We start from the raw sequence: 10,891 nt of genomic DNA, 5'->3' as shown, positions 1-10,891 counted from the left end.
GGTGAAGATGTGTTTGAAAAGACCCCAGTGCGGTCGACAGCCCAAGAAATTTTCACACATCTACACGAAAGCAGCCAGATAGACTATGGTGTTTGGAGTGAAATGATGGAGCTGAGCCCCAAAGAAGTTCAAAAAGCCCCGGAAGAAAGGATGGGGAGGCAGAGAGAATCCGCGATCTACGTGGGTGGCGAGGAGAACACACTCACCCTCCCTTGGCTACGGCTCGGTCTCGTTCCTCGGGAGCCATGCCGACTTGTGGGGGATCAGTGCCCCCTCTACCAGATCGTCGAGGTCATCATGGGTGATCGTCGAGCGGATCCAGTCGCCCTGGATCTAGCCCGGCGGCAGGCCGGATCTCGACGAGGATCCGCCCCGGCTGGTCCGCTTGCCCTTCGCCTTCGCGGTCGCCTTCTTCGCGCACCAGCGCCACCGTCTTCTCTTTCCCCATGGCGACAGATCGAGTTCGAGCGAGAGTTCGGCGGCGAGAGCAGAAGCGAGCGCGGCGGAGAGGTCGGGGAAGAAGAAGAGAGAATGGGAGCGCACGGGGAGAGGCCTGGTCCGGAGCCTTTTATAAGATCGTCCCCCGAGTGACTGACTGGTGGACCCAGACGATCTAAACAAATCCCGCAACAGTCGCGCGCGCAGTACGTGGCGAAAAAGGTGGCACGGAGATCGAGGAGACTTGCCTAATCCGTCTTGATAACCACGGTTCTGCCCGTCTGGCGCACTTCCCAAAATTTGAATCCCGCGAAATCCGCGGAGAGCAGAGCAACTTGCCAGACTGAAGACAAACAACCTCTACATTATCATTCGGAATTCTACTGTGAAAATTCACTCGACAAAAACTAAGAATGGACCAAGGCGACTGAGAAAGGAGTCGACGTCGTCCCCTCAACTCATTGTTCCAGAACAAGATATACTCATAGCACAAAGAATGGGTCGGAAGTGTTCCCAACTCCTTCCTCACTCAAACCCTGATCCATTCGGGGGCTAATGATGAAGCTATGTATCTAGGGTAGGGTCATGGATCTGTCCAACATATCCTCCCAAGGACATCTCTACAAAGAACCAGAAGCAGTCGAAGAGAAACCGGCATCCACTCGACCACGAAGATGTGCTCACTCGACCACCTTGAAGGCACTCGACCACCAGAAGATGAGAAACCCTCCACTCCGCAACGGTCAGGGTTTAAACCATAGCTTTATGAGCATTTACAACACTTTACTTCAGACGTTACCAGTAACGCTCCTCCTTTATGAACATTGAACCCTGTGTAACAGAGGGGAGCTGGGGTCCTGTCGCACTCTATAAAGCCACCCCCCTCCTCTGGGGACAGGGGTTCGCACTTTCTACAATTCACACGCATATATTCAGTCGACCGCTTCCGGACTCCGAGACGTAGGGCTGTTACTTCCTCTGAGAAGGGACTGAACTCGTAAAACTCATGTGTACAACTCCTTCATAGCTAGAATCTTGCCTATACATTCCTACCCCTATTCTACTGTCAGTCTTAGAACCACGACGGGGCTCACATGGCACGTGGCAATCGTCTGAGGCGGCCAGTCAACGCGTCAGCTGTTTTCCGTCTGTGGATTCCCAGCGTTTCCCTTGTTTTGTTATTCCGCGCGACACAGTAGGAGTTCCGCCTCTTGTTTCCATTGATAATTTTGGTGAGAGAGTCAGAGTCTGGGAGCGCCGAGCGTCAACGCGAGCCCAGTCCTCGGACTTCACACAACCATCCACGTGTTTACTCCTTCCCCTCTTCTTTTTCAAGAGCAGTCTCGCATTTCTCAGCCCTTTCGTCACCGGTCCCGACTCCCGACACCGTACCCGATCACACGGCAGTGCTTTGTCCGCAACCACCAGCATGGGCGCGCCATGGCAACGAAACCGCGGTCACATGCATGCATGCGTACTCCGCCACCAAACTCTCCTACTCCCAGTACCTAGTACTACTAGCACAGTAGCACGTACCCACGGGCTCCGCTCGCCGTGCATGGACCACCCGGCGCCGAACGAAACCGCAGCGCCCCTGCCAACCCGGCGGCGCCGACGCGCCGTTGACGACCCGCCCGCCCGCCCGCCCGCCCGTGCGCTCATCCGTATATAAAAACCTGGCCAGACTACTACCAGCCCCGCCACACACCACACCTCAATTTGCCACACCACGCATACCTGCTTCGCCTGCTCCGGCCGGTCACGTACGTCGTAGATCCTTCTTTCCGACGATCGGTGGCTGTGCGTGCGTCTGGTTCATCGAGCTGTTCGTTTACTCGGTGCCAAACAAGAGGCTGCGTCATTGCGTGCCGGCGCTACGTGCTTGGGCTTGGTCCATGGCGGGACGGGCGGGAGGGCGGGAGCTGCCGGACACGCCGACGTGGGCGGTGGCGCTCGTCTGCACCTTCATGATACTCGTCTCCGTCGCCGTGGAGCACGCCCTCCACAAGCTCGGCCACGTACGTTTTTTTAACTAAAATAACGACAGTTACACATTTCAAAATTATAAGTGTCGTGGCGTTGTTTGGTTGGATTGGATGCAACGGTGTTTTTAAGCTGCCCGAAATGTTTGTTTGTTCTCGAGTTGAAGCTGGATTAGTTGGAGATTAGGGATAGGGAATCCGTAACCGATTGCCCGTAGGTGTGCGTTTTTGATGATTTTTGTCTACTTATATTACTCATGCTGCATGCTGTGCAGTGGTTCCGCAAGCGCCACAAGAAGGCCCTGGGGGAGGCGCTGGAGAAGATGAAGGCGGAGCTCATGCTGGTGGGCTTCATCTCCCTGCTCCTCACCGTGGCGCAGACGCCCATCTCCAGGATATGCATCTCCAAGGAGGCCGGCATGAGGATGCTCCCTTGCAAGCTTAACGACGGCGCCGGCGGTGGTGGCCACGGCAAGGACAAGTGGACAACCACCGGAGGCTTCTATGGCTCCAAGGCGAGACTCACCGCCGGTTCCTGGCCGCCCCAGCCGGAGAGGACGTCTGCGCGGAACAGGTGAGCACCTAGCTAGTGAGCATGAACATGGAAGTTCAATGACCTGATTTTCTTCTCCTGTTGGCTTGGCTTGCCTAAATTGGTTCTGTCCGCAGGGCAAGGTGGCGCTGATGTCGGCGGGGAGCATGCACCAGCTGCATATATTCATCTTCGTGCTCGCCGTCTTCCACGTCTTGTACAGCGTCGTCACCATGGCTCTCAGCCGTCTCAAAGTGAGTTTCTCAGGAGAAGCATAATTTCATCCATTGCAACGCTGTTACTGATCCTAGTCGTCCAGCAGATGAAGAAATGGAAGAAGTGGGAGTCGGAGACCACCTCGCTGGAGTATCAGTTCGCGAATGGTCAGCATCTAGCTAGCTACCAATCGCATTTTCTTTCTGAAACCCGGTGCATTTTCAAACGCACTAGCGATCATCAGATTGAAGAACTGATATGTTTAACCTGGCTGAATCCTCGCAGATCCGTCGCGGTGCCGGTTCACGCACCAGACGACGTTCGTGAAGCGGCACCTGGGACTCTCCAGCACCCCCGGAGTCAGATGGATCGTGAGTATCTTTCTTCCTGCACGCCCTCATCATTTTTCCTGTGTTTTGACTAAGGGCATGTAAAATGGTTGATAAATTTATCTTATTTAAGTCTTGCATGTAATTTAGAGATGACAAAAAAACATGTCTACAATGGTCATCTCTTAGCTTTATCTTCAATAACTAGCTATTCCTAAAGACATGGTGAGACATATTGTGCTAAGAAATTATCTTTTGTCTTCTCTTAAATAAGAAAGGACAAGCCTTTTCTTATGATTTCTTTCCACTTCATCTCATCATTTATTCAATGTGACATTTCTAAGATAAAACCATTGTATATGCCATAATCTGTGGTGTTTGATGTGGATCAGGTGGCTTTCTTCAGGCAGTTCTTCACGTCAGTCACCAAGGTGGACTACCTCACCTTGCGGCAGGGCTTCATCAATGCACATTTGTCGCACAACAGCAGGTTCGACTTCCACAAGTACATCAAGAGATCAATGCAGGACGACTTCAAGGTTGTCGTCGGTATCAGGTAGGTTCACTTACTGTCTCTACACTAATATATATAGTCCAATACACACACACCCATAGATAGGTAGATAAATAGATTACCTAATTGCCGCTATATTCCATATGATGATGACACATTTGTCATTTTGTCGCAGCCTCAAGCTCTGGTTCGTGGCGGTCCTTACCCTCTTCCTTAATATCAACGGTAGCCGTCGCCTCGCCCTCCTCGCCTTCACCCTTTCTTTTCCCGGGATTAATTAATATTCCAACTATAGAACTATAACACATTCAAACCCGAACGAACAAAATGCTGAATAAATCTTTATGAATTTGTCATGTGACCGCTGTCATCTTCTTGTAGGGATCGGCACGCTCCTCTGGATCTCTTTCTCCCCACTCGTCGTAAGTGCATCCAAATTTCTTTTCTTCATCTCGACTGTAATGTAGTTAACCCTCCAAACATATTTAAAATGCAAGCCATTGTCTTGTTTGTCTCAACAGATCCTCTTGTGGGTTGGAACCAAGCTAGAGATGGTGATCATGGAGATGGCACTGGAGATCCAGGACCGGACAAGCGTCGTCAAGGGTGCTCCCGTCGTCGAGCCGAGCAACAAGTACTTCTGGTTCAACCGTCCTGACTGGGTCCTCTTCCTCATACACCTCACACTCTTCCAGAATGCGTTTCAGATGGCACATTTCGTGTGGACAGTGGTACGTAAAAATACCTGACACTTCAGCTATGGATGCAAGGCACCTGACACTCTTGTCGCTGATGGACTGGATGTAAGACAAATTAAGAGCTGATGTTTCATCGCAGGCCACGCCTGGCTTGAAGAGATGCTACCATGAGAATATGGGAGTGAGCATCGCCAAGGTGGTGCTCGGGGTAGCTGCCCAGATCATGTGCAGCTACATCACCTTCCCACTCTACGCGCTCGTCACACAGATGGGCTCACACATGAAGAGAACCATCTTCAACGAGCAGACAGCCAGGGCGCTGTCCAACTGGCGAAAGATAGCAAAGGAGAAGAAGAAGGCCCGGGACGCGGACCTGCTGAGGGTGCAGATGAGTCAAGGCTCGTCGCCGGTGCACCTGCTCCACAAGGCAGAGGTGCGGTCCGACGATCCTCGGAGCCCCACGAGGGCCGAGAACGAGGGCGGTGACATGCAGCATCGGGCTGTGGCGCATCCGGTGCATAGGGTACATCCTTGTGACGGTTGGAGGTCGGCCTCGTCGCCGGCCCTCGATGCTCACATCCCCATTGCAGATTTTTGCTTCACGACGCAACGTTGATGGATCAGACAAGTTCCTCCATTGATCTAGTCCAGTAGGAGTATATAGCAGAACTAGGAGCCGGTGATTTCTCCCGCGAAAAAAGAGAGTAGGAGCCGGTGATTCGTGCAATGAAACTTCGAGGGTTTTTTATGGTCATCAGCTAAGTTGGCATTTAGAAGAAACTTTTTTAGGACAATTTAGAAGAATCTTTGACGATTGGCTCATGGAGCAACGGTTTCAACTTGTTGAAATAGCTGATAGTGTAACTTACTCCTGTGTTACTGACTCCTTACTTTGACAACTGGATAGCAAAGGACAACATTCTAGCAACTCCTTGCATCGTGTCATTAACTTTAGAGGAGTTATAATCAAACGCGGAGAGGAGAAACGCCCTTCCGCGCTCTGACCTAGCCACCCTCCTTCACCCCGCGCCGCAGGACACCCACAAAGCCCTCTTATTTTGTTTCTGGTTTTTGGGAGAAAGTGTGCCCGGACCATCGGACGGACCAATACAGACCCTCGTTGAATGACACAATACTTCTGAACTTTGCAGTTCAAATATATGCGGGTGGTTTGAGGGACAACGTTGAAGATGCACATTGATGGAGAGATGTGGGGCAAGTCGGCCGGCTACAAGAAAAGATGGGGTGTGACGCTGACAATATTTTCACTTACGTGAGCTACACCTGTCCCGTTTTCTTTCCTGGCCCTTGGATGTTGATCTTACAGCTCAAAACCAAAGTGACTGAAATTATAGAAAAATTGAGCTACCCGACGAATATGTGCTCCCTATTGGAAGAGGGTTTTTATGGTACCCTATACTGCTACTGGGGAGGGAGCAGTATATGTGACGGTGAAAGCTCTTCTTGTGTTCGTGAAGGGAATTGCTCTGGCGGATCAATATTTCGGAATGCATCGTGCCCTCCTGTGAGTCTGTGACAGCGGGGTGACGACGAGGAAACAGGTATGTTGAGCCCTGCCTGGGTGAGCTTTTGAACAATGACGTGGTCGTCGACCTCACAGCAAAGGCAGATGAGTAGCTGCTCCACGTCTGGCAAGCTGAGGCTAAAGTAAAGCGTGATCCAGGCCATGAAGAGCTTGATCATGAAGGCAAGCAGTAGTAAAATAAAGGAGGACGGCCATGAGCGTAGCGAGGGCATGGTTAGCACAAAATAGGCGAGGTTCCGCCAGGCTCCGGCCCTCTCGTAGCCGCAGCTCTCCGTGAAGACCACGACGTTGTACACATCCTGGCCTCATCGTCAACGACGGCGAGCTTGTCCGCGACGCAGGGTGGTTTGGCATGCACTGTCGTCATGAACGAGGCAACACAATAAACGCGATGCTAAGGTGCTCACTGCTTAGCCATGCGGGGCGGCAAAGAACATCGCGGCCGTAGCGTGGAAGGGGGATGGGGCGCACGGTGGCATGCCAGAAGTCCAAAACCATAGAAGCATGCATAGCACAGCGGATTAAAGGAAGGGAGGAGGCGCCCCGGCGGGCATGGGGTCGAAGAGGAGGCGAGCCCCGGGAGGCGGCTGCCGGTGATGCAGAGTCACCGATAATGCCCTCCGAGCAGTATACCGGTGGACGTGAGATGTGCGGTACTAGCGATGCTGCTAATCCAGTTTCATCAGTACAGATAGGTACCCACCATTGGATCTTTGCAGATGGACGGTCAATATTCAATACAGGGTACCATAAAAGAGCTCCCTTATTTATTACTTATAAAACGATTTGATAAATAATTGGGTGCATGCATGTGTTCATACCTTGACATTGTACATACCGTCCGTAGCCGGAAGCTTCCCCTCGCTCTCTGTCATCCCAAAACTCCCCGTCGCCTTCGCCGACGGTTCGCTCTTCACCATCGGGCCGTCCCCGGCATTGTCCTCGCCACTGACGATCGGGTAGAGCCACGCTGCCATCACGTCCTCGGAAGGTGGCGGCTCTGGAGTCGACACGCACGGTGGCCCCAGCGCCGGTGGCGGAGAGCGGACGCAGGGAAGAGCCGTGCCTCCTTCCCACGCCAACCCGAGTAGACCTTCGCTGCAAGAAGGCATTTTGAGAGTTTGAGTCATGCATTAACTGCTGAACCAGCCAAATCCAGCTACATGCATGCATGGAGCTGTCAACGAACATGTCGAGGAAGTCGTCGCCGGCGGCGGCTGCTGCAGCCTCGCCGGGGTAGTCGTCGGGGTACCACCAAGGATCTGTAGCTGGAACTTGTCGGTCCATCGCTCAGCTCAACGTGGGAAGAAGCTAGGGACGTACGTGGTCCTTGGATCAACTGTGTCCGTCCCTCTCTGTTCTTGTACACCGTATGCACCACAGCCGGCACTTTATATAGAGCAAGAATATTCAACAGCCGACGTTACGGATATGAGAGAGAGAGGGGGAGAGAGAGAGAGAGACTGGAGCAACACCGACGTCGTTGAAATGTCCACGTACAGAGACGTTCGGAGCAATCAGGCTAGCTAGAAGACGGTGCATGCAGCAGGCTAGCTTAGTTAGAACTAGAAGACGACCGTGATCGGCGGAAGCTAGCGATAATATACTCTACTGCGTACATACGTCTAATGTGGCCCGCTTGTGTACCGCCGCTGTGGCACTCTGACACAGCATGAACAGATATACACTAGTAGAAAAAGGGTCAAATGTGAAATACATTAGTGCCGATTTAAATTTAAGCCGGCACTAATGTGTGCATTAGTGTTGGTTCCAACGGCTAGCCGGCCGCTCTCATTAGTACCAGTTCGTGGCAAACCTTTAGCACCGGTTCGTGCCACGAACCGGTACTAAAGTGAGTGGTGGCAGGATGTTGTCAGTCCGGGGCCCCTTCAGCACCTTTAGTACCGGGTCTTATCACGAACCGGTACTAAAGGTCGTCCTACATAGACCCTTCGTCCATCCGAGCTCGCTCTGTTCTTCCTCTTTCCCCTCTCCTCTCTGTTCTTTTTTATGTTCCTCTCAAGCTCATCACACATTTTGCCTAAAATTTGTCAAGATTTGAAGGCCCCCATCTATTCAAATGATCACAAAGGTTAGCAATTTTGTCCTTTCATCTCTCATTGCTAGATTAGCTCATGCAATGCTTTATATAGTGATTGATTTTTGAGTTTAGTAATTTGGGAGGAATTATATATATGTGCTAGTATTTGATTTATATGCAATTTGAGGTCAAAAATAACACTTAGTTTGCATATGTAGGTGTGGTTTACTTAGTGCCTTCTAAATCTCCGTCGTAACCACCGTCGATCGCCCGCAACGTCCCGTCGCCGGCACCACCTTGTGGTGAGCCTCTTGTTCGTGAAGTTTTATATAAAAAATTGATGTTTGTATGATTTGGATATATAGTTACTCGTATAATTATCTTACCCATACGTTGTTTGTCATACATAGTGACATGGTTTTGATATCCGTCCCCGTCGGCCCTCGTCCGGGTTATGATTCGGATGTGGTATATTCTCTTTTAAAACTATTCATTGCATTTCGTGTTTATGACAAATTATGCCCATCAAGTTGACATAGATATTTGTATGTAGGAGGTAGTTGAACCGGAAATTCCAACCGACCCTATTGTCGAGAGGTTAAATTTAGTTGAAAGAGAAAACGAGGATTTAAAGGAAAAATTGAAAAGAATTGAGGGGGAGAAGATGGAATTGGAGTTGCATGTTGCCGATGTCGTCGATGATCACAAGATTAAGATGGAGAAAATGCGCTTGAAAATTAGAAAGATTAGAAAATATGCCATTCATAGTGAGGCTTGGTATCATTATGTTGTTGGATCAATTGTTACTCCCTCCATTACAAAATATAGCGCGCCTGCGTTTCCCGAGGTCCAACTTTGACCATAAATTTAACCAACGAGACCAACTGCGGCGGGAGAAAAAATTATATAATTGAAAACTTCTTTCGAATATGAATTCACTGATATAATTTTTGCTTCCGCCACAATCGGTCTTGGTAGTTAAATTTACGGTCAAAGTTGAAGCACGTGGATAGAGGAAGCACTACATTATGAAATTGAGGGAGTAGCTTAGTTGTGATCTTGATCACATTTGTTGTTGCATTTAAATTCTTTAGCTAGAGAGTTATTTGTTTGTTGCATTTAAGTGTTGTATGAACTTTATGTATTGTATTAATTTGGTGTTTTCGGTGCTGTGTATTGAAGACGAGCCGGCAATGGACGTACGATGACCGATGCTCTCCCGAGTTCATTAATGGTGTGCGTACTTTTCTGCTTGCGGCTGAGGCAAACAAGCGGGCGGATGGTTTTATGCCTTGTCCATGTGTTGGCTGTAAAAATGGTCACAATTACTCTACGTCAAGAACCATTCACGTCCACCTGTTTGAGTCCGGTTTCATGCCCCACTATAATGTTCAGGACAGACAAACAAGGGATATCGCGCATGCACGCACTGTTTGGACGATACCGATAGTATATATTTGGCTAACTGTAAGAAGAATGTGTATCTGAGACATTGTCGATTTCTTCCGAGCAGGCATCCCGTAAGAAAGAAAGGCAATAATTTCAAAGGTGAGGCGGATCACCGGACGAAGCCTCGCCACCGTACTAGTGCTGATGTACATGATATGGTCAAGGATTTGAAGGTGGTCTTTGGAAAGGGTCCTGGTAGACAACCTGTTCCGAATGACGCTGACGGACGCGCACCCATGTGGAAGAAGAAATCTATATTTTGGGACATGTCCTATTGGAAAGACCTAGAGGTCTGCTCCGCAATCGACGTGATGCACGTGACGAAGAATCTTTGTGTGACCCTGCTTGGCTTCTTGGGCGTGTATGGGAAGACAAAAGATACACCTGAGGCACGGGAGGACCAGCAACGTATGCATGGAAAAGACGGCATACATCAAGGTCATGCAAGCTACGCTCTTACCAAAGAAGAGAAGGAAATATTTTTTGAATGCCTGCTCGGTATTAAGGTATCGTCTGGCTTCTCATCAAATATAAAGGGAATAATAAACATGGCAGAGAAAAAGTTTCAGAACCTAAAGTCTCATGACTGCCACGTGATTATGGCGCAACTGCTTCCGGTTGCATTGAGGGGGCTTCTACCAAAAAACGTTCGATTAGCCATTGTGAAGCTATGTGCATTCCTCAATGCAATTCTCAGAAGGTAATCGATCCAGAAATCATACCAAGGTTAGAGAATGATTTGGTGCAATGTCTTGTCAGTTTCGAGTTGGTGTTCCCACCATCCTTCTTCAACATCATGACGCACGTCCTAGTTCACCTATGCGAAGAGATTAACGTTTTGGGTCCTGTATTTCTACACACTATGTTCCCCTTTGAGAGGTTCATGGGAGTCTTAAAGAAATATGTTCATAACCGTGCTAGGCCAGAAGGAAGCATCTCCAAGGGCCATGAAAATGAGGAGGTCATTGAGTTTTGTATTGACTTTATTCCTGACCTTAAGCCGATTGGTGTTCCTGAATCGCGGCATAAGGGCAGACTGGATGGAAAAGGCACGCTAGGAGAGGAACAGATAATATGTATGGATGGACATTCTCTCACTGAAACACACTACACAGTTCTACAGAATTCCGCCTTGGTGGCTCCGTA

General features: G+C 49.8%; 1 pseudogene; it reads left to right on the top strand.

The window, feature by feature from the left end:
• Positions 1 to 2,333: 2,333 nt before the first annotated feature.
• Positions 2,334 to 5,451, top strand: LOC119298352 (annotated as a pseudogene).
• The last annotated feature ends 5,440 nt before the right edge of the window (positions 5,452 to 10,891 follow it).

Source organism: Triticum dicoccoides, chromosome 5A, assembly GCF_002162155.2.
Source record: "Triticum dicoccoides isolate Atlit2015 ecotype Zavitan chromosome 5A, WEW_v2.0, whole genome shotgun sequence".
Lineage (NCBI taxonomy): Eukaryota > Viridiplantae > Streptophyta > Magnoliopsida > Poales > Poaceae > Triticum > Triticum dicoccoides.
The sequence above is the reverse complement of the archived record's forward strand: the minus strand, read 5'-3'. Positions and strand labels throughout refer to the sequence as shown.